The following is a 21,833-nucleotide window of genomic DNA, read 5'->3' as shown; positions in this document are numbered from 1 at the left end:
CAGCGCCCTGCACCAAGTTGTATATATAGAGTGAGAAATGTTAGTTTGGTTGCTGGTGTTTGGGTTGGTTGGTTAGTTGGTTAATGAAAGCTGGTAGTGTTGTTGTGTGTCAGTCGCTTTTGCACAAAGACTTTTAAGAATAAAACTCTGCAAGGATATTCTCGTGGACTCTTTTGTGCCGACAAGGGTCCGAGGACCAGGCTGAGGAGACAAAGGGAGGTCAGAACCCTTTCCTCCTTTTTTGCTTTTTACAAACACTGACAGAGCCATCCCATCATTTGTTCCTAGGATCTACTACTGAAAGGTATACGGCCACTCTACATGGAACCATCCATGAGCTTTCATGATGATCAAGTGGATTTCTCCAACTCATTTGAAAGCCACCTGAGCTACTGCCTTTCAGAATATATTGTTAATGAATTTTGTACTGTGGAATGGGAAGGTTAGATGAGACTATATTAATTTCAACCATTGTTACTCTTTGGAATCTTAGTATCCCCCAAACATGAAGGACACATAATACCGTATTTTTCGCCCTATAGGACGCACCGTCCCATAAGGCGCACCTAGTTTTTTTGGGGGGAAATAAAGGAAAAAAATTATTTCCCCCCCAGGCGCGGGGTTGGGGAAGCCCGAGCTTCCCCCGACCCCAGCCCCCAAACAGGCAGCTCTCTGCAAGCCGTGGGAGCCCAGTGCTGGCTCCCGCTGCTAGCGGAGAGGTCCGCGAAGCCTGGGCGCGCTGAGCTCAGCGCGCGCAGGCTTCCGCATGCAGGCACCTCTCCGCCAGCAGCGGGAGCGTTCCAGCTGCTAGCGGAGAGGTCCGCGAAGCCTGGGCGCGCTGAGCTCAGCGCGCGCAGGCTTCGGCATGCAGGCACGTCTCCGCCAGCAGCGGGAGCGTTCCCGCTGCTAGCGGAGAGGTCCGCGAAGCCTGGGCGCGCTGAGCTCAGCGCGCGCAGGCTTCGGCATGCAGGCACGTCTCCGCCAGCAGCGGGAGCGTTCCCGCTGCTAGCGGAGAGGTCCGCGAAGCCTGGGCGCGCTGAGCTCAGCGCGCGCAGGCTTCCGCATGCAGGCACGTCTCCGCCAGCAGCGGGAGCGTTCCCGCTGCTAGCGGAGAGGTCCGCGAAGCCTGGGCGCGCTGAGCTCAGCGCGCGCAGGCTTCCGCATGCAGGCACGTCTCCGCCAGCAGCGGGAGCGTTCCCGCTGCTAGCGGAGAGGTCCGCGAAGCCTGGGCGCGCTGAGCTCAGCGCGCGCAGGCTTCCGCATGCAGGCACGTCTCCGCCAGCAGCGGGAGCGTTCCCGCTGCTAGCGGAGAGGTCCGCGAAGCCTGGGCGCGCTGAGCTCAGCGCGCGCAGGCTTCCGCATGCAGGCACGTCTCCGCCAGCAGCGGGAGCGTTCCCGCTGCTAGCGGAGAGGTCCGCGAAGCCTGGGCGCGCTGAGCTCAGCGTGCGCAGGCTTCGGCATGCAGGCACGTCTCCGCCAGCAGCGGGAGCGTTCCCGCTGCTAGCGGAGAGGTCCGCGAAGCCTGGGCGCGCTGAGCTCAGCGCGCGCAGGCTTCGGCATGCAGGCACGTCTCCGCCAGCAGCGGGAGCGTTCCCGCTGCTAGCGGAGAGGTCCGCGAAGCCTGGGCGCGCTGAGCTCAGCGCGCGCAGGCTTCGGCATGCAGGCACGTCTCCGCCAGCAGCGGGAGCGTTCCCGCTGCTAGCGGAGAGGTCCGCGAAGCCTGGGCGCGCTGAGCTCAGCGCGCGCAGGCTTCCGCATGCAGGCACGTCTCCGCCAGCAGCGGGAGCGTTCCCGCTGCTAGCGGAGAGGTCCGCGAAGCCTGGGCGCGCTGAGCTCAGCGCGCGCAGGCTTCCGCATGCAGGCACGTCTCCGCCAGCAGCGGGAGCGTTCCCGCTGCTAGCGGAGAGGTCCGCGAAGCCTGGGCGCGCTGAGCTCAGCGCGCGCAGGCTTCGGCATGCAGGCACGTCTCCGCCAGCAGCGGGAGCGTTCCCGCTGCTAGCGGAGAGGTCCGCGAAGCCTGGGCGCGCTGAGCTCAGCGCCCGCAGGCTTCGGCATGCAGGCACGTCTCCGCCAGCAGCGGGAGCGTTCCCGCTGCTAGCGGAGAGGTCCGCGAAGCCTGGGCGCGCTGAGCTCAGCGCGCGCAGGCTTCGGCATGCAGGCACGTCTCCGCCAGCAGCGGGAGCGTTCCCGCTGCTAGCGGAGAGGTCCGCGAAGCCTGGGCGCGCTGAGCTCAGCGCGCGCAGGCTTCGGCATCCAGGCACGTCTCCGCCAGCAGCGGGAGCGTTCCCGCTGCTAGCGGAGAGGTCCGCGAAGCCTGGGCGCGCTGAGCTCAGCGCACGCAGGCTTCGGCATGCAGGCACATCTCCGCCAGCAGCGGGAGCGTTCCCGCTGCTAGCGGAGAGGTCCGCGAAGCCTGGGCGCGCTGAGCTCAGCGCGCGCAGGCTTCCGCATGCAGGCACGTCTCCGCCAGCAGCGGGAGCGTTCCCGCTGCTAGCGGAGAGGTCCGCGAAGCCTGGGCGCGCTGAGCTCAGCGCGCGCAGGCTTCGGCATGCAGGCACCTCTCCGCCAGCAGCGGGAGCGTTCCCGCTGCTAGCGGAGAGGTCCGCGAAGCCTGGGCGCGCTGAGCTCAGCGCGCGCAGGCTTCGGCATGCAGGCACCTCTCCGCCAGCAGCGGGAGCGCTCCTGCTGTTTGCGGAGAGGTCCGCGAAGCCTGCATTCGCCCCATAGGACGCACCCAGATTTCCCCTTCATTTTTGGAGGGGAAAAAGTGCGTCCTATAGGGCGAAAAATACGGTACTTTACTATTTTTGTACAGCCTTTGAAAGGGGTTCCAAATGAGTTGGCCTTGGACAAGTTGCTGATCCAATCTACAGATTTTTACATTTTAATGCAGTCCGATTCTGTCAGTTTTATGATGACTTAATATTATAGTATGCTTTATCACATTGCTTCTGTTTCAGTTGTTTAAATTTCATCAATTGTATTGTATTGCTTAATGTTGCAGTTGGATAAGTTACTGAAGGTTTCCCCAGTTTTTCATTTATAAGCCTGGGATTCCTGTGTTCCATCTTGCCTGGTTGCTATGAGCATGAACCAAATAAAGACTATAAAACTTTCTGCACATTGTCATTTGCAGAAGGCTTTTAACAACAAGAAACTGAGTTTCTGCTTCCATGAATATTTGCACAATGATAAAACAAATTAAGACTTTGGACCACGTGCAAATAAAGCTTTCTAAGCATTTTCAGCCTGGAAGAGTTCATGCAATTATTTCTTTTAGCGATTGTATTGTATTGCAGTTAAGCTGATTAGAGAACTGCCTTTGATATGCTTCTTTTCTCTATATCTTGGATGTGTGGACTTCCAAATTTTGTTGGTCTCCAACTCCCATCAGCCCCAGCCTGCATGGCCAGCAGGCAGGGATGGTTACTGTAGAGCTGTAGTCCAACAACAAATGAGGACCCTATTTGTCTGCTGAAGCCAAAAAGACCAACAACAAGTGATGTGCTCTAGACACGGAAACTTGAAGAGTGGACATTTATCCTCTCAGCCTGCAGTGACAGAAATTCTTTGGAAGGCAGCAAAAAGTTATTGCTAATGGCAGTGTGACTAAGTATCAGTAGCAAACTCTCTTCCCCAAACAGTTATTTGCAGCAGGAACATATGTATACCTTTAGGCTGAAATCCACCTCGTAACTATGTCTTCACCAAAGCAGCAGCAGCAGCAGCAGCAGCCGCCGCCACTGCATCACAGCTCACAGCAGGCTCCAAAATAACTCCTAGTAATAACTGAAAAATGTCAGTAGGGCCTGCATGTATAAGAACTGCCTAAGAAATAAGCACAATATGGTGATTAACCAGGCATGATGCACAGATGTAGGGGATATGAAAAGGGCACATTAAGAGTGTCCTGGCTTAACACAACGTGTCCTGAGTTGGCTTTTCTTTCTTTCTTTCTTTCTTTCTTTCTTTCTTTCTTTCTTTCTTTCTTTCTTTCTTTCTTTCATGTTGATTGTATTGTAGAGCAGGGATAAGAAACTTGTGGCCTTCTGGTGACTTACAAAAAAATAATCTAGCAATTCCCTTTATTATGGGCCTATTCTTTTGCAATGTCTATTCACAAGTATGTTCACAAGCAAAGGTCCATAGCAACTTACCTACTTGCAGATTTGGCTCATTTTACTGCTTCCTTGACTGGCAGCAATTGTCCTGGGTTTCAGAAACTCTCTGTACTGAGAAATGCCAGGAACGCAACCTGGGGTGTGGTTTTTTGTTTTTTGCACCCGAAGCTAACTCAAATATCACATTGCCTTGGTTTTTGAGCTTACCTCAAACAATCTTTGCTGATAATGATTCTCATTTGGTTGTCATACAGAAAACACACATTAGTTTGACTGGCTAGATAGGCATTAAAAGTCCATTTCTGTTTTTCAAAACAGGGGAAATGTGTCACCTAATAGGTTGCCTTTAAAAAATAATCACTGCACAAAGTAAGTTTCAGAGCAATATGCCAGACTTCTTTCAAATTACATGTGTCAACTAGTTTTTGGCACAAATTATACTACATTCAGGGACTCTGTAATTAAGATTAGAAAATGGTTGCCATGAAGCTGTATGTTGGCTAAGACAATCACTGCTTAAATGTCACCTAAGAGCAGGCAGCATTTCATCACTGAGACACACTATACTGCAGCCCATTTCACACTAAGATGCTGTACACTATGGATCTCATACGCCAACTTCTCCTTAATTTTGGGTTACAGCTCCCATCATTCCTATCCACTGGCTATGCTGTATGGTGCTGATGGGAGTTCTGGTCCACAACATCTGGAGAACACCAGGCTGAGCAATGCCTGATGAAAGGAGGAGATGCATTAACTGCGAAACTGAAGGAAAAAGATTTCATTCTCTACAGCTTCAAGTGACTACTCTGTATTAGAGAACTTTAGATATAGAGTTAAACAGGCAAGAATATAACAGCTTACTGTCCCCCAACACCTACATTCTGTTCTGTAAATGCCTTTTCCTCCTGTCAGTATAAACCACCCTATCCCTGCCTTCTCCTTTCCTGATATATATATGATCTTCATGTGAGATCTGCTTTGAAGTGAGACATAATAAGCATTGTATATAAAGTAATTTAGCTTGAGGTTTTTGTTTTGTTTTTTGATGTTTTATAGTGGCTTAATGATAAGATTTGGAGTAGTCTTTGAGAAAAACCCTGCAAGTACCTTAACCACATTATAAAATAACACTTGGCTAAAGAGCTCCAAATGATACACACACTTTAAGACAATACATTGTATGGGCATGTGCATATGAAGTGGAATCAGACACTCGACTTTTTAATATCTTGTGTGTTGGCTACATGACAACTGAGCAATTAATTTAATTATCAGGTTGCCTCTGGGTTTTACATGCCCTTAGTTTATATTAGTGCTGTGCCAAAACCTGTTCCTCAATTTTGTAAAAGATCTCTTCCCCTGTGAAAGAGGCCTCTATTTTATTTATGTATTTATTTGCTCCTTCATTCTCAAGGAGCTTTTGAATTCCTTCAGGATTCTGGTGCACATTTGGTTGAGCTTACTTTCTTGTTGCTAGGTGGCCCTGGCTAGTATGCGAGTGCTGCTTTCCAATAAACATTTTTTCAGCACTCTACCTCTGCTAGCATTTCCTGATATACAACAAACAAACAAAACCATTGTTGTTGTTCAGTCGTTTAGTCGTGTCCGACTCTTCGTGACCCCATGGAGCACGCCAGGCACTCCTGTCTTCCACTGCCTCCCACAGTTTGGTCAAACTCATGCTGGTAGCTTCGAGAACACTATCCAACTGTCTCGTCCTCTGTCGTCCCCTTCGCCTTGTGCCCTCCATCTTTCCCAACATCAGGGTCTTTTCCAGGGAGTCTTCTCTTCTCATGAGGTGGCCAAAGTATTGGAGCCTCAGCTTCAGGATCTGTCCTTCCAGCGAGCACTCAGGGCTGATTTCCTTCAGAATGGAGAGGTTTGATCTTCTTGCAGTCCATGGGACTCTCAAGAGTCTCCTCCAGCACCATAAATCAAAAGCATCAATTCTTCGGCGATTAGCCTTCTTTATGGCCCAGCTCTCACAAAACCATAGCTACCTCAAAATTGGTGGTTCCATGTGACCTATTTATTGAACATTCATCCTGATTTGTTTGCAGGGAAATTAGACACCAATGGCTACTTCATGAGTATGTGTTCTTATTTGTATATGGAAAGTGACACAATGGTGCATCAAAGCAAGTGTTATCCCACACTTTCCAGGGCATCTTCCTATCACCTTGCTTATTGCAAAAAGTTCAATCTTTGGAGGAAGCTGGTTTGTTATGCAAAACCTCCCAGTCAGTTATAACTGTGCTACCTGAATTTGTTGGTATGTGATTGTCACTCTTTTAGCGTTGGGATTCAGTCTGGGAATGTCCAGTGTCTTCTTCAAAGTTTCATTTGAAGCACCAGAAACTGGCTAGTGAATTCCTTGAGATTGGTGTAATCACTTGTTTTGTTTTTAATGGAAGTTACCTTGAAGAAAGTAGAGACATCACCTTGCCAACAAAGGTCCGTATAGTAAAAGCTATGGTTTTCCCAGTAGTGATGTATGGAAGTGAGAGCTGGACCATAAAGAAGGCTGATCGCCGAAGAATTGACGCTTTTGAATTATGGTGCTGGAGGAGACTCTTGAGAGTCCCATGGACTGCAAGAAGATCAAACGCACCCATTCTTAAGGAAATCAGCCCTGAGTGCTCACTGGAAGGACAGATCGTGAAGCTGAGGCTCATGAGGCTCTCACCTCATGAGAAGAGGAGACTCACTGGAAAAGACCCTGATGTTGGGAAAGATGGAGGGCACAAGGAGAAGGGGACGACAGAGGACGAGATGGTTAGACAGTGTTCTCGAAGCTACAAACATGAATCTGACCAAACTGCGGGTGGCAGTGGAAGACAGGAGTGCCTGGCGTGCTCTGGTCCATGGGGTCACGAAGAGTCGGACATGACTGAACGACTAAACAACACAACCTTGAAGAAAAAACGTCACTTATTTCTTTAAAGATCAAAGCAAAACATGAAGATTCAATTGTAAAACAGCTGCCAAGTACTCTGGATACAGCTTCCTCACCTTCCTGTGTTTACAGGAAATCCCAGTTAAGGATGCCATGGCGTATTTAGAAAACACAAGCACCTGGGGGGATGCAAAGTGCCAGAGAGCTGATTTGTAGAATGGGTAGGACACTCACAAACAACGCTTGGCCACTTTGAAAGTAAGGCAAGTGCAATAAAAATACTGTGGCATACCCGTAAGAATTTCTCTGACATTTTCTGTCCCCTTTTATATTTCTTAAATGCTATTGGTTTTCTCATAAATTGCATGGCTGAAAAAATGTGGAAGAAATATTAAGCACAACACTAGTTGTGATGTAGAAGTAAACGCTCAGGAAGTCTTGTAAATTATAGAATAGTATATTGCCAAGGAAGAAATTATACCTTGAACTTTGACTACCACAGTGCATGATGTTTCTTTGAAAGGGAAGAATGATATTTAGGCAAATTAAGCGAGTCTCCATAACACCCTCCTATTCTGCTTGTATACATTTGATCTACAATATGTTCATGCCATGGTTAATGATCTCTAAGTTCTGTTTTTTATTCTATATGGGATTTTTAAAAAAGAAGAGTAGAAGGCGTGGTTTAGGAGTCAGTTAACACTTGAGAATTCAGCTGCGAAATTCACACAGGTAGGGATTGTATGATAAGTCATGGTCTAAGGAGATGAGGAAGAATTTGAGTCTGAAGTCATATGCTAATAAGAGGCAACCATGTTACTAAACCATGGAAGCGAAACAGAGAACAGATTAATAATCAGGCAGATTATATATATATGTGTGTGTGTCTGTGCGCACGCGCGCACATAAATAGTGTAGAATGCAGTATTGGGGAACATTCAGCAGCCAGAATATCAGGACACTCAAAGCAAATCTTACTTAGTAGTAATATCTGAAATATAGGAGCAAAGAAATTAAGATGGAGTCTCTATAATATACTCATGATTCAACAATAGGAGGAAAAGGAATTTCTGTCTGAGGTGTGTTGTTTGATCTTCAACACAGCTATGAATGGCTTCATGTTGGATTAGGAAATCTCTCACTTAGTCCCTGGAGCACTGATTTCTAACCACTCTATGGATAAGTAAGGACACACTGAACGCTGCTCAGAGAATTAATTACTTTCCACGTTCCAGATAAGTGGGCAGAAAGGAAGCATCAGAGGCATAGCAAGAGATGGTAAGATCTCAAGCCTTCTTAGGAGTGGTGCTCCAGTTATGGAAATTTCATGTCCAGGGAGGCTTACTTACAGGGAAGCTTATAGATATATTCTTTCCACAGTTTTAGGGAAATTGCCAACTTCTATTTTGGAGGCTATTTCAGATGCTGATTACTGCTGAGAATGCTATTAGAGGAGGCAGTGGAATATCTGTAATTGCATCTGAATTTATTTGGTTTTGTTGAAATGGTTTTAGGTTTAAATTTGATTTAGGTTTCTTAAACCCCTTCTCTTTAATCATTTTCTGAACTGAATCTACACATTCATGCTTTGATGTTTTAAATAGTTGATGTCATGAAGGGATTTTTTTTAAAAAAATCTTAATTACTTTATTGCTTTATTTGAGGCAAACAAGCTTACTCTTTGTCTCCTCATGCATTTTGGGTGTTATGTGAAACTGGAAGAGGCAAAGTCTTTTCCTTCATTTTGGTAGAGGTGCACCTCCCACCGTAAGACGTGGCCACCCACTAAGAAACTAGGAGGGTTAAGTGCAAACGACATATCCTTCCTTTCTTGTGGTTTCTCTGGACCATCTGTAGTGGCTCTGTGTCCATCGCAAAGGTGTGTGACCTGTCCTGTCCTGACAGGTTCTCTAGAGGAGTCAGAGACTTCCAAAAACTTCATTTAACAAATTGATCCCACTATTGGATGCTTATAGACTGTGTATTATTTCAGTCAAAAGCAGGAAGCTATGTGGATTAAAGACAGGCAGTTGCCAAAGCCCATTACCTAAAGATGGAACATATAATAGGAGCTCTTGGTGTGGCAGGCAACACTGAGGTCAGATTTAATCACTTAGAAATATCAATAGCTGGAGTAAGGCCAAGTGTCATCCTCCTCAAAGGGACATGTCTTCTGACTGCCATGAAAATGATAGCCTTCTTTTGAGGAGGCAGAATCTTGATCGATAATGAATCTCAAATTGTCTTTTGGAGAGGCTTTTAATTATTTGTGACATGCTCATAGAGTTCTGACAAAGATGACAGTTTAATGGAGACCAAAACTTTAAAAAGCTGCATGGTTAAAAATACAGATATATTGTTCAGTGTATGATTTATGAAGGTAGAAAGAAAAAAATAGAATTGGCATCAATTATTTGATTTCTGAAAATATATCCGATCATGTTAATGGCCTTTATTGCTGTAGGTTTCTAATGTGCTTTTTGCTTCTATATTGTTCAAATAGTAGAATTAGGTAGATGGCTAGATTGGATAGGAGTAAATTAATTAGGGTAAAGTGACGCGGGTGGCGCTGTGGGTTAAACCTCAGCGCCTAGGATTTGCCGATCGCATAGTCGGCGGTTCGAATCCCCGCGGCAGGGTGCGCTCCCGTCGTTCGGTCCCAGCGCCTGCCAACCTAGCAGTTTGAAAGCACCCCCGGGTGCAAGTAGATAAATAGGGACCGCTTACTAGCGGGAAGGTAAACGGCGTTCCGTGTGCTGTGCTGGCTTGCCAGATGCAGCTTGTCACGCTTGCCACGTGACCCGGAAGTGTCTGCGGACAGCGCTGGCTCCCGGCCTATAGAGTGAGATGAGCGCACAACCCTAGAGTCTGGCAAGACTGGCCCGTACGGGCAGGGGTACCTTTACCTTAACATACTCCCACAAGAGGTGGTGGATTCTTCTTCCTTGGAGGTTTGGAAGTAGAGGCTGGATGACCATCTGTCATGTATGATCTAGTTGAGATTTTGCAGGGGGTTGGACTAGATGAGCCTCAGGGTCCCTTCGAACTCCACAATTCTCTTATTCTCTGAATAGATTCTTAGTACAATGCACACAGCACTGTTATCTCTAACTTTCCCCATATCTGGCATGCTTAAGTTTGGCTCTTCAATCAGTCAAGTAGGGCGGTTTCAGACAACCACAAACTTTTCGGAGAACGAAGTCTTTAACTCTGCTTATTTAGACTAGTATCTTTACATTAGTACTACGTTTGCATGTAAAATAAATGCGGACTTTGTCTATCTTTAATATACTTGAGTATGTATTAAATGGTTGATGTATTGAAATGCAATATATTAGAATAAAAACAGTTATCCGTTTTATTAATTCTATGCACCTGGATCAGATCTGGTAGCAAATTCATTCCTTTTTCTGCCCAAGAACTCCAGCCAGTAGGGTTTGGCTGTATCTCTGTAGTGGGCAATGAAAATAATCTTATTGCTGCATTAAGGAGTGCTATTAAGGAGTTGTTAGAATTCCATTTGCATGGAATACATTTTTCAAGCATATATATATATATATATATATATATATATATATATATATCTCACAGACTCAGCTTTAGCTTCACAAAGTTAAAATGGACATATGTAGGACATGTGACAAGAGATGACTTAGGCTGATGGGTTAAAGCAGTGTTAGCATGGAGACCCTACAATTTTAAAGACCAAGGGGACAACCACTGATGCAATGGGTGGACAATCTAAAACTAACAGCAGGGCTTATGTGGATGCAGAAAGCAAAAAACAGTGAACAATGATTTTTTTAAAAAGATCACTCAGGAGGCATTAATAAATCTTACAAAGAGCACCATGAAATCTCAGCACACAAATACATTACAATTTTAAATTTGTACATTTTTCAGTCTTCTCCTTTGTGGCAGAATTGTATTATTATTATTATTATTATTATTATTATTATTATTATTATTATTATTATTATTAATTTGTAGAGCTTGGAATCATAATCCTGAGTTCATAGTTAGCTGGTCTGGTTTTCAAATGTGCTGATTGTTCTGAATCACCAGGGGATTTAAATAGATGTGTATTTTAGCATCAAACTTGTTGATCTAACCCCTGTTATGGCTAGTGGATGCTCATATGAGTAAGTCTGGAGTGTGGTTTTGTTTTGCAAGACGAGCTGAATTCAGCTGGTGCAATAGCATCCTCCCAACTCCATTTTTTGAATTAAAAATGTATTTTATTACACTTTCTTTTACAGAAGAAGCATAAACACAAACTAAACAAAACTTGGAGTATAGTTTGTCAATTTGTCAATCACATTTGTCATAATTAAGGGACACACAATGGTAATTCATTGCTGAATTAAGACTTTCCATAGCAAAACATGTGTCATGGGAGGCTGTAAGCCAGCCTTTCTCAACCTGTGGGTCCCCAGATGTTGTTGGACTACAACTCCCATCACCCCTAGCTGGCAAGGCCAGAGCTCAGGGATGATGGGAGTTGTAGTCCAACAACATCTGGGGACCCACAGGTTGAGAACCGCTGCAAGCAATGAGGCTGATTTGTTTATATACTCAATAAACAAATACCATGTACTTAGAAATTTGTATTGCTTGCTCTGCCCTGCTTTGCTGAGTCAAGTGTTTGAATGCTATTTCTCATATATGGATGAACCAAGATTACAAAGTAAGACATGCCCTTGTTTTCCACCTGACTGCTGTTTCCATTCTGGCAGTGGCTATCAGAAAAGAAACCAAGGCTTGAGATGGAATCTTGGGGTAGAGATCCCTCTCAAGTGCTAAAAGTGCCTGCAGCAGATCCATGTTTAGTTTATTATCAATTATGATGGAGATTTCAAGACAGTGCTTTTTTGTTGTTGTTGCCAAAACGATCATATCAGGTTGGTGATGGATCTGTTGGATCCAAATCTGAACCCATTTCCTAGAGAAGGCCCTGTTTGGACCAGTCCATCACACACGCCTGGACCCAGCCTAGCACAGAAAAAAGAAGTAGTTTGAAATAGCCAGCTCCCCACCCTGTCAGCTGGAGTTGCAGCGTTCTGGATGCAGCAGTAATCTGGCACTCCATTCTGCCCCACTGCTCCCAGCTAGGGCTTCAGATTGCTCTCCAACTCTGAGGTCACCCAGTAAATATTACTGAGTAAAGCCTCATTCCCAGAATCTCTTACAGATATACAGAATGCAGTAATAAAATTCATTGGGCTTCATCCACTGTAAGCTCTTCAGCTATATGTCACAAGGAAATAATAAGTGTTCCATAACGGACTACGAGACCTCAGTTGAGCAAAGTATAAGCTTCTACTTAAATATTTTACTCAACTGAGACGGAATGATTTCTCCATCCAACGTTATGTCTAAATGTCAGTCTTCTCATTTTGCACATGAGCTCAGTTATTCACTATCAAAGACCCAATTTAATTGTGCACATCCATGATGTATTAACCGCTTAGTGTTTTCAGCTGAACAAAGGTAGAAAGGTTAATCCAGTATGTCTGATCCCATCATAGGTATTTACATACTATACCATTTGAATCTTTAATAACTCAAACGAAGCTGAATGTTGGAAGATTCAGGGTGGACAAAAGTTAAGTACTTCTTCGCATAGTGCACAGTTAAACTATGGAATTCACTCCCATTAAATGTAGCAATGGATGGCTGCAAAAGAGGATTAGACAAATGCCTGGAGGTTAAGTCTATCACTGACTACTAGCCATGATGGATATGCTCTACCTTCCACAGCAGGAAGGAGTATGCTTCTGAATCATAGCTGCTGAGTATCAGAGGTGGGGAGAGTTACACTCAGATCCTGAATGCAGCTGCAGGCATTTGGACAGCCACTGTGAGAACAGGATGCTGGGCTAGAAGGGTAAAGATAAAGGGACCCCTGACCATTAGGTCCAGTCGTGGCCGACTCTGGGGTTGTGGCGCTCATCTCCCTTTATTGGCTGAGGGAGCCGGCGTAGAGCTTCCGGGTCATGTGACCAGCATGACTAAGCCGCTTCAGGCGAACCAGAGCAGCGTACGGAAATGCTGTTTACCTTCCCACCGGAGCGGTCCCTATTTATCTACTTGCACTTTGACATGCTTTTGAACTGCTAGGTTGGCAAGAGCAGGGACCGAGCAATGGGAGCTCACCCCATCGCGGGGATTTGAATCGCCAACCTTCTGATCGGCAAGTCCTAGGCTCTGTGGTTTAACCCACAGCGCCACCCTAGAAGGGTATTCGGCTTTATTTTCTTACTTTTTTGTTGTTGTTTAGTTGTTTAGTCATGTCTGACTCTTCGTGACCCCATGGAGCATGCCAGGCACTCCTGTCTTCCACTGCCTCCCACAGTTTGGTCAAACTCATGTTGGTAGCTTTGAGAACACTGCCCAACCATCTCGTCCTCTGTTGTCCCCTTCTCCTTGTGCCCTCAATCTTTCCCAACATCAGGGTCTTTTCCAGGGAGTCTTCTCTTCTCGTGAGGTGGCCAAAGTATTGGAGTCTCAGCTTCACGATCTGCCCTTCCAGTGAGCACTCAGGGCTGATTTCCTTAAGAATGGAGAGGTTTGATCTTCTTGCAGTCCATGAGACTCTCAACAGTCTCCTCCAACACCATAATTCAAAAGCATCAATTTCTTACTTTAGCATCATGCTATTACATGCACAGTGACAAAACACATTTATTGTGCTTTGGCTTGCTGTTTATTAAAAAGCAGATTATAGCTTAATGAGACACCTTTATGTTTAGCTGTTAAATGTTTATAATCCACATCCATTTAGTATTAAGCATTTTTACTATTACCATAAATGAATGCCCACAAATTAATACAGTAGATGGGTGCCAGTGTTTGGTCGCAGTGTGGCTATATCCTTTAAAGATTCCTGGGGCTCTACCACTGTGTCCAAAATGCAAATGTTGGAATAAGTAAACTGTCCCTTTAAAAAGAAATTCCAGTTGGTGGTTCTCTAATATACAGGTATCCATCCCCCACACACTTGTACATGCGTTCTACATGTGCATGTCTGCATATATATGTGGTGTTGGGAAATAATTAAATGAATAGAATTACACCAGGAAATGGTGGGAAAGAACTGTAGAGTCCTTGTGGCTTGCAAGGAGACCCTCCCTGGAGCCCAAAGAGGACAGAGGAGGAGCAAAACAATGTGTAAGAAAGAAAATGCCCATAAAAACACGTGTTTAAAAAAATACTGCTGTGCTGCCTTCCTCTGTGCTTCTAATATTGGATAGCTTTAGCTTACTCAGGAATCAAAAGTTCTATATCTCTTTTGTAGGAAATGTATACCTTTCTGTGCATTCTGCCACCCACCCCTAACTCGGACAGCCGCTCCAGAAGGATACCATGGTTGGTGGTGTCGAAAGCTGCTGAGAGGTCAATGAGAATTAATAGGGACACACTTCTCTTGTCTCTTCCCCTGACAGGGAGAGCAAAGCAGCTTCTGTGCCAAAACCTAGAAAGAATTGTGAAGAGGAACTGCAACAACAAGATGCTCATGGAATGCATGTCATGTGACCACCCCAGCCTTTGATCCCCAGCATCTCCAGGTGGGGCTAAGAGAGACTCCCACCTGAAACCCTGGAGGAGCTGCTGCCAGCCAGCCAGCTAGTACTGAGCTAGATGGATCAATGGTCTGAGGTGGTGTAGGGCAGCTTCCAATCATCATATGTTCCTAAGGCTTGTGCCCCTCAATTCTTCAGCTAATTCTCCCTCTCTGTAATATTTTGCCACTACTGCATCCCAGACCTTCGTTGTTTTGACTATCCCACTGCAACCTGGAGAAAGCAGTTCAGCTTTAGATTATCCGGCAGTGTGACCGGTCTGATGGCTGGGGTGGTTGGCTAAGATTGTGGCTCTCCCTTGCCGATAGGATCTTCATTTGCATATATAAGAGAGGGGAAATTCCAGCTCATAGTCGTCTTCCTTGCTCTTGGTTCCACATCTGATAAATCTGCTGGCAAGAATTCTGTGGGAATTTTGTTGAACCTAAGCAGTGATACACCTTAGCGTTGAGTTTTGTTTTTTGAGATAGTGTGTATCTAAGAACATGCACAAGCCATTGGAACAATAGCAACTGTAGAGTTTCTTCACTTGAGCTTCAGGAGTAACAGCATTAGAGGTTTTTTGGGCCAACAGTGGCCTCTAGTGGAACCATTTAGCTGTGTAGTTGATGCTTATCCCATCTGAAAAGCAAACTGAATGTCCTGTAGGATTTTCATATTGCCATAGTTACTAATGGCAATTTTGTTGGTTACAGAACATAAGTCACAGCATGGCACCAAGCTGCTCTCGTGTGTGTGTGTGTGTGTGTGTGTGTGTTTGTTTTAAAAAAACCTTGGATAAATGAGTTTAGAAAGCTGCAAAGAAATATACAGTGATTTTGAAAAAGCTATGAGGGGTCAAAAAAGGGGGGGGAAGCAACAAAGTCTCTTGAGTCTTTTGTTTGTGCATGCATTTTGTAAAATCCATTGGGGTTTTTTTTGCCTCTCCTTCCTGGAACTTTGAAGGGTTCGCAGCTCTGTATTGCCAAACATTTGTGCTTTGTAGATGCTAATACGCCTTTGTTTTGTCCTCAACCTTCTCGGGCGGGCTGAGCTGATTATTACCTTGCTAAACTGCAACCAAAATAATTTCTACAGCCGGGAGCTCTTTGACGTGGATAAAGCGCTTCACACAAACACAGGCTGAATTGCTTTTGTTCTCAGCGGCTCCCATAGGCCAGGCAGATTTTGTCGCTAGCCAATCAGAAGCCAGTTGTTAGGCTACACTTTCTATTTTTAGCATCTTCTATCCACACATGCCCACAGGCTCAGCCGGTTTCACAATGAAAGATAGGAAAATGAACGTCAGCAGAATAAAAGCAAACAGTTCCTTGTGTTTAGTAAAAGCATCTTAGCCCTTGAGTATAATCTGAAGTATTAGAGACCTTTGTTGCTAGCTTTTAGCAGAGGAAAATTGTCAGAAAGATGTTTCTGGCTGTTGCTTTTTTCAAAGGGAAGTGCAGGCACAGAAAAGAATAAAATTAGCAAGATCACTAAACATCAGCATTAATATTTATGACGATCTGCAAAGGTATGGTTTTATGGTTTTGCATTTCAATTGTCACTATTATCCACACTCCCACACTTTAGGATTTGGAATACTGAGTTGGCAACACACACACATGCACACAAAGACATGTCTCCTTAATTTATACAGCTCAAACCGTTCAGTGCCAGCCAATGAGATTGTTTGTTTTCCAGCATGTTTTTTAAAAACTAACAAAAGAAAACAACAACTTCCCAATTCCACACTTATGAAAATGCAACTGAAGCATTTGAAGTAAAACAGAAGCATTTCTTTTCTGGTATCATGGCTGCATAAAACATGTACATTTTTTTTTAAGTCATAAAATTTTATATTTTAAGTTCTGTGTATTTATAATATTGTGGCAAAGATAAATGACGGGATAAACACCGGTCATCTAAAAGCCTATTGTTATTGTTTATCAAATGACAGAATTAGGGAAATGATAGCATCTAGGTCTTTTGTCCCAATGCAAATTGAAACTGGTTTGGGGAAAACGCATCAAAACACACCATTTCATTTGGAACAGCAGGATAGATACAGGATCAATCTGGATTGTGGCTAATGCTCTATGTACATACACCATCTCCCAGACTAGTGGTGGGAGCACATTGGGTGCAGAGTAGATGGGAGCATGTACACAGCCTGGGTTCACAGGTGTGCCCACAAGAAGGGTCAGAACAGAGGAAGTGAGTTTGTATAATTATAAAGAAATGTCGACAAAAGGATTCCAGTGCTACTAGTTTAACACACCAGTCAGAGGGCCCAATGCAAAAGTGTGCAGGACTTCTGCGTCTCTTAGCACTTTTGTAGTAGGGGGAATCTGGGCAGATGTAGCTTGCTGTACAAGCTGTCTGCCCTAGTCAGGAGGCTTTAGAAGGTGTTCCTATCACCACACAATATCATATGGGGACAAGCATCCTGTTTCGTGTTCCCTCCATTGCCCTCCACAAGTTAGAGGGTGACTCTGAGGTAGGGAACTATTTATGCAAGCTCCCCACGTGTCTAAGAATTCTGGAAAACCAGGTTCCTAAAATGCGCAGGGAGCATAAATGAGAAGAGCAGGCTCCCCACTGCAATTTCATAATACAATAAGAACACATATAAAAACATTGCATATATTTTAAAAAACAGTTGGAAGAATTACCTGTATCTAGTAGCCATTGGTAGCCTCATTTGTCTATTTGTCTAATCCCCTTTTTAGAGCTGTGGGAAATAAACACGAGGTCAGTGTATGGTCACTGCCACCACCTCACAAATAGGCTTGCACCCTTAGCTACTGGCCATTCCCATTACTGACTCACCTCTCTACTCAAGGGCATCAATTTGAAATGATGACCACCTTCATCTTTGCATACAATGACATCATATAGTATGCATCTGGACTACTAGTAGGGTGTAGTCTCTATGGAGAATTATATTTATTAGGGCAATCATATTGGAGAGCAAATCTCGGTTCTCCCAAACCAACAATGTATTGAAAACAAAAATCTGCTTTTACTTTACTGTTATCAGGATAACAACATCTGATTCTTTTCACAGCTATCATATTTTTCGTTCTATAGGACGCACTTTTCCCCCTCCAAAAATGAAGGGGAAATGTGTGTGTGTCCTATGGAGTGAATGCAGGCTTTCGCTGAAGCCTGGAGAGCGAGAGGCACACCGACCCCTCTCGCTCTCCAGGCTTCAGGCAGCTTTTACTTTACTGTTATCAGGATAACAACATCTGATTCTTTTCACAGGTACCATATTTTTCGTTCTATAGGACGCACTTTTCCCCCTCCAAAAATGAAGGGGAAATGTGTGTGTGTCCTATGGAGTGAATGCAGGCTTTTGCTGAAGCCTGGAGAGCGAGAGGCGCACCGACCCCTCTCGCTCTCCAGGCTTCAGGCAGCTATCCGCAAGCCTTCGGAGCGCTCCAAATTTTTTTTTCTTTATTCCCCCCCCTAAAAACTAGGTGCGCCCTATGGTCCAGTGCGCCCTATGGAGCGAAAAATATGGTATATAAGAATGCAAGAAGGAACCCAGTCCAGCATCTCCTTCTCACAGTGACCAACCAGCTGCCTTTGTTAAGCTCAGAGCCAGTGTGGTGTAGTGGTTAAGAGCAGTGGACTCGTAATCAGGTGAACTGGGTTCCCATCTCTGCTCCTCCACATGCAGCTGCTGGGTGACCTTTGGGCTAGTCACACTTCTCTGAAGTCTCTCAGCCTCACTCACCTCACACAGTGTGTGCTGTGGGGGAGGAAGGGAAAAGGAGATTGTTAGCCGCTTTGAGATTCCTTCGGGTAGTGATAAAGCGGGATATCAAATCCAAACTCCTCTTCTTCTTCACAAGCAGGACATGAGCACAGTGACATGGTCCCACTCATGAGCAACTTTCCTTGATACTGGATGCAATAGTAACTATAAATAGTAACATAGGTAAGAATGCCATTATCAGGATTGTCTGGTTATGTGATTTTCATGGCACCTAATGGATAGTGCTTGTGACATCACTAATGACCAGTGATACAACTTTCTCCCCTAACCATGCCATGCTATGAAAATAACAATCCACTTGCAAAGAAAAGGACATCCAGCAGAAAATGAAACAAGGTAACATATGGAGAATCCTCTTCGGAGTTTTACCAAATGATTAAGACTTGAGTCTAAACTTGGGACTCATTGCTGGGATGAAACTAAGTATCCATTGTCATTCAGTCTTTGAACAGACAAAGGGAAACAGTAGTATATCTATTCTTCCTCCTCTGAAAACAAATACTCTAACTCCACAACAAGGCTACCTGCAACTATCCCTTATGGATAAACTGGGTGGGTGCTTGTTTTTCCAACAATATTTATATCCCATCCTTATATCACAAGAACAACATGCAAGGAACAATAATATATCTTTTAAAAACAAACCCATTAAATAAGCATAAGCACAGGTAAAATTCAGTTACATTATTATGCTATTGCCTTTGAATTGTGAATAATCTCATAAAGGATTTAATCAAGAGGAGGGCCAGTCTTTGAACTTCACATCTGAATAAACCATAGGAAAATCTGATCCAAATATACATGTATATGCAGAGCTTGAAACTTGCCTGTGTTATTCAGCGACAACTAGAAAGTGGTGCTATCAACAAAGATGTCGCCTTGGGCTCTTTCCTCTAGGGAGGCAGGATATAAATTTAATAAAATAAACATTAGATGTAAGTTCTTATCTTTGTTGGACACATCACCTAAGGCATCAGGAGTTTACAATATGATTTTTCCTCCTTTCCTCGTTCCTTACTTCCCATCTCACTCACTCACTCAGTCACTCACAAACACACACAGCAGCTGCACCATGTTCCATGTCTGAACCTGCTCCTGTGAATGCTACCCCAGCTTAAAGGCATAGGCCAACATGTTTTAACGGCTAATAAAAGTTAATTTGCTTAAAGAAATACTTGAGATTAATAAACGCTCACAAAGCCAGAAAATCATTCCAGCTATTCATTTTTCTTCAGTTTCTTTAGCTTTGAATTATTATGCAAGGTTCTTCCCCTTTCCTATTACCTATCGGAATACAGACACATTTCGAAATTAGAATCTTTAATAAATATTTCACATGGTGTTGAAGGCTCTCTCTTGGCTTGTGGGGTGTCCACTTAATGTACAGATTAAACTAAGTTTTCACAGAGTCAGCTCACCCAGCAGGAATTCTGCTGATCCCATTATGTGCTGTGATGTGAGAGTGAAGATCGTGCTGCATAAATATTCATTTAGCATCTTTTGAGATTTCACTCCTCATTCATTTGCTGCCTGACCCCCTTTGCCATTTCTCCCCTGCATAATCATCACTGCTGAGCAAACCAATTGGAGGGGGGGAAATGAATTTGCAAGATTAAAACACCAGAGAGAAAACAGATTCATGTGCACGGGAAGGAGAGCAAGGAGAAGTCCATTCAGGATCATTTGCTTAGAGGTTTAAATCTATGGTCTGGTATATCTTGCCTTTATTCTCTCCTGTGTCTGCATATGCAATCAGATTAAAATTCTGCCCCAAAGGATTGGTAGCAAGAAACTATTTCTAATCATGTTGACAGATGGTGAAAACATAGACTATCATCCTTCCTCATCCGGGTGCAACATCTGCATGCAGAGGACTCTCCATAGCAGTCAGTGGAGCCATATTCCCCCTCCCTTAGGGAAAGCACTCATATTTTCAGGTTTAGAAATAAGGACTTCAGGGCGCTGGGGCCATGAGATTTCATTCCCCTGCCATTTTGAGTGCTTTCCCTTAACCTTGACTCAAAAAGTCTTCTCTTTCTCTCTTTTTCTGAATGAAAAGGTGATCTGGCACAGGAGCAGTCACAAAGGGTGAATTTGGCTGCAAATGTACAAATATCCTGTTGGTTCAGAGAAGTCTCCCACCCTCTCTTCAGATACTGTTGACCCTCCAGATCAGGCATCCCCAACCTGTGGCCCTCCAGATGTTTTGGCCTACAACTCCCATGATCCCTAGCTAACAGGACCAGTGGTCAGGGATGATGGGAATTGTAGTCCAAAACGTCTGGAGGGCCAAAGGTTTGGGATGCCTGCTCCAGATGATATAAACAACCATTATCCACACAGTTCCAGGCCAATCAAAGCTTCAATATACACCTATTGATGGCCTTCCTGGAGACCTAAAGGGGAAATGCAATAAAATATTCTACCCAGTGTAGAAAAGTCAGTCACATGCAACCTCTTCCTCCCTTATTCATCAAGCCATGGACTTTTCCTTTGTTTCTGCATGGAAAGCACTTGTAAAAACCATTCCAAGGTCTATAACTGTCTGCATATCCTAGCTCTCCCTCGCTCGGTGGTCTGGAGTCCTGCTTCTTCCAGTCAACGGGGAAGAGCTTAACAGTACAGCACCTGCTTTGTGTGCAAAAAGCCCTAGTTTCAGTCTCAGTATTTCCTGAAATCCTGGAGAGCTGCGCTCCAGCCCTTTCCCTGGAAAGGTTATAGCCAAGGATCTTACCCAATCTCTCTTGAATTCTAAGCCTAAACTTTCCCACTGGGCTACAGCACCACCTAGGGCCTAATCAGTATAGGAACAACAGCAACAAAGAGGACAGCACCCCATAGTACATGGTTCTGAATGAGTTTTGAGGAACTTATTTATAAAGAGAAATGTTTAGGGCTTCTAAATAAAAACCAAAACTGCTTGGGACAACTTTTCTTCTCCAAGGTACCCTTCCTAGCAGTGTGTCTGAGTTTGCATTGTTGAAGGACTAGGCTCTGTGACATCTGCCTAATGCTCCAGCAGTTGCCACCCATGTATTTATTTGTTTGAGCTACTTATATACTGCTTAATTACCCAAAGTTTCTAGGTGGCGGCTCTGATGCTTTCCAAGCATGGCTGTTGAAGAGTCATGATTGGCAAGCATCACAGTGGTTGGTGAAAGGAGCTGCCAAGGATTTTGTAGAAGCTGGTGGTGTATCAGTTTTTGCTTTTATAGCTATCCTTGTGATTTAGCTTTGCTGCTGATAGTAGCATAGGACTGCTGCCGCATTATAGTGTCCCAGTGATGGGGTAGTCAGCCTACTAAGCAGCTCATCGTTCTAATTAAACTGACTTATAAAATGGTTTACAGCACCACAGCCTGCACAGAGATGTGTCACATCACATCTGAGCATATCAGTCACGTTAGATTACATGCAGCTCAGTCAATCGGCCAAGAGAGTGATGCCATATGTAGAGATTTTTTGGG

The 21,833-nt window shown here is 44.6% G+C and overlaps 1 protein-coding gene and 1 long non-coding RNA gene across 14 annotated transcripts in view; one reads left to right on the top strand and one right to left on the bottom strand.

Annotated features, from left to right (window-relative positions):
* The window catches only part of LOC310658706, a 202,552-nt gene that overhangs the window by 40,861 nt on the left and 139,858 nt on the right, over positions 1 to 21,833 (bottom strand). For 6 of the 7 annotated variants that reach the window (XR_014502428.1, XR_014502429.1, XR_014502430.1 and 3 more), the window contains exon 5: positions 17,255 to 17,313. The exons of the other annotated variant lie outside the window; for it this stretch is intronic. This is a non-coding gene — a long non-coding RNA (uncharacterized lncRNA). The remainder of the gene's footprint in view (positions 1 to 17,254; positions 17,314 to 21,833) is intronic. 7 annotated transcript variants of the gene reach the window in all.
* LOC310658703 (uncharacterized protein) overlaps positions 1 to 21,833 on the top strand; it is a 265,403-nt gene that overhangs the window by 188,938 nt on the left and 54,632 nt on the right. The window contains exon 1 of one of the 7 annotated variants that reach the window (XR_014502423.1): positions 8,000 to 8,298. The exons of 5 other annotated variants lie outside the window; for them this stretch is intronic. The gene's annotated coding sequence lies outside the window, so the exon portion shown is untranslated. Of the gene's footprint in view, positions 1 to 7,999; positions 8,299 to 15,361; positions 16,114 to 21,833 lie in introns of those variants that run through there. One more of the 7 variants, XR_014502424.1, reaches the window with a different exon arrangement.

The sequence above is a fragment of the Podarcis tiliguerta genome (assembly GCF_965153285.1).
Source record: "Podarcis tiliguerta genome assembly, chromosome: 10".
Taxonomy (NCBI): domain Eukaryota; kingdom Metazoa; phylum Chordata; class Lepidosauria; order Squamata; family Lacertidae; genus Podarcis; species Podarcis tiliguerta.
The sequence above is the reverse complement of the archived record's forward strand: the minus strand, read 5'-3'. Positions and strand labels throughout refer to the sequence as shown.